Consider the following 2500-nt stretch of genomic DNA (forward strand, 5'->3'; position numbering starts at 1 on the left):
GCCCCAGAGTGCTCTGTCTGTCTGTCGCTGGCCGTCTTTGTTGTTTCGTAAGAGGGGGAGCTGATAGGTTTTTATCCGAAAAGAACGGGAAACAAGACTCGCCCCCCTCACTAACTGTCTCTCCCTACATATACAGCACAATGTATATAGATATAGATATATAGATATAGATATAGATATAGATATATGTGTGTGTATAAATGATTCAATAAGTCTAATAACAGGAAAGGAGAAATAAATAATCAGCAACTCTGCAAATGAGTAGAGGCGGAGGGAGGGGAGGGGAGGGGAAGGGAGAGGAAGGGAAGGGAGGTGGGAGGGGTTATCTACCCTACGAAAAGTGCTGAGATGGTTTGGGCCTATTGAAAAAACGAGTAAAGAAAGACTAGTAAAAAGAGCTTGGAAAGCAGAAGTGGGTGGAGTGAATTTGGAGGCAAGACCAAGATTGAGGTGGAATGGACAGCATGAAGGGGATATTAGGTGTATTTGGAGAGAAAAAACAAAAACAGTTCCCTTTCTTTACATAACAATTTGGGAATTGCAGTTAGGTAAATTCACGCACTCATACACACACACACACACACACACATACACACACACACACACACACACACACACACACACACACACACACACACACACACACACACACATACACACACACATACACACACACACACAACACACACACACACACACACACACACACACACACACACACACACACACACACACACACACACACACACACACACACACACACACACACACACACACACACACACACACACACACACACACACACACACACACACCATTGTCGCACTACAAGCCGGCACTCCACCTCTAATGGGCAAGGAGTGTGTGTGTGTGTGTGTGTGTGTGTGTGTGTGTGTGTGTGTATGTATAGGTATATGTGTGTGTATATATGTAAGGTTAAAGTATTACCTTTAGTTCGGACCGTAAATACTAGTTCTAATCTCTTAACTGCGAGGGTAATAGCTGTCGATCACGAGTCCAGCACGTGGCCCACATTGATGAATCACACACACACACACACACACACACACACACACACACACACACACACACACACACACACACACACACACACACACACACACACACACACACACACACACACACACACACACACACACACACACACACACACACACACACAGAATCACAGACAAAAAGGAGGTTTGATAATAATGTTGAGGTCATTAAAGAGTCATTAAGATGGACAGAAGATTTCGGTCATTAGAACAACTTGAAGACTACAAGATATCTAAAAGATGTTAAAAACAGTTATAGTTTTATAGTTAAAAGTGCATCGATCCTGAAACAATTTAAAAAATACGGCCCAAGCTAGAACCATAACTGGATGTATGTCTGCTAATTGGTGGGAAAAAAGAAAGAAACGGAACCCCACGAGTTTGGTGATGAGCTGCTGACAAATATGATATCATCACATAGACAGAGAGATTATGAGAAAACTCATAAGTCCATACAAGAACATGCAGCAGTGGTGTGGTTCCCACACAAAAAGATAAAACACAAGAAAATCAGCAACAAAAAATGGCACAGCGTAGCAGATGGACCTTGGTAATGTTAGAAAAACTAGAACTGCCCTCATTAGAAGAAAGAAGTTAATTGTATTTAAAAAAAAAAAAAAATTATGCCGATTTTAGTAGATGGAGACAAAAAGAAAGGACAATTAGCTAAATACATTTTGGTAAAAACGCAATCACACGCACATACAGTGGGATCGCTGGTTAGAGTAGGATGAAAATGACGGACGTATTTCAAACGCTCTAGTCAAATTGCCATATACACTATGGGATCTCACACATTACATCAAACGCTAGAATCAAATTATCATGAGTAGGATGACGATTATGTGAAATACAAAGGCTGGAGTAGGATGAAATTTAATTTCAAAATCTACGATAACTACCTACAGACAAAATTCAAAATCTGGGATCACTGATTAGAGTAGAATGAAAATTACGGACGGATTTAAAATTATACGATGACAACATACGAGTATAGGTAAAAATCAAACGCTGGGGTCACTGGTTAGAGTAGGATGATAATGACGGGTCTTTTGATTTTGGCTCTATGTTTTATTTATTTATCTACTTGTTCATTTATTATTTATATATTTATTTATTTATTTATTTATTCATTTAGTCATTCATTCATTTAGGTATAGGCTCCATACTGCTGTTCCATATTCCATGCTGACTTGGTTCGAGCCTTAAGAACCGAATGTTCTTCTGATATTCGACTACCATGCATATGCTTTTCTTACTATGCTGCTCTTGTTTGGGTCAAAGTTACAGGTAACTGTTACCCCGATATTTCTTTTCCTATTACCTTAATTCCCCCTTAGTGCCCACGTTGCCATAATCCTTTTTCTGACTTTCCCCCCTAATTTCCATCTCCGAGAATTTCTTTCAAGTTTTTATGAGATATACTATTGTCAGGAGAGAGT

The 2500-nt window shown here is 39.6% G+C and overlaps 1 protein-coding gene across 1 annotated transcript in view; it reads left to right on the forward strand.

Annotated features, from left to right (window-relative positions):
* Positions 1–2500, forward strand: part of LOC143021507 (uncharacterized) — a 141158-nt gene that overhangs the window by 23932 nt on the left and 114726 nt on the right. The window lies entirely within an intron of this gene.

Source organism: Oratosquilla oratoria, chromosome 3 (assembly GCF_046742065.1).
Source record: "Oratosquilla oratoria isolate Oo_2021 chromosome 3, ASM4674206v1, whole genome shotgun sequence".
Taxonomy (NCBI): domain Eukaryota; kingdom Metazoa; phylum Arthropoda; class Malacostraca; order Stomatopoda; family Squillidae; genus Oratosquilla; species Oratosquilla oratoria.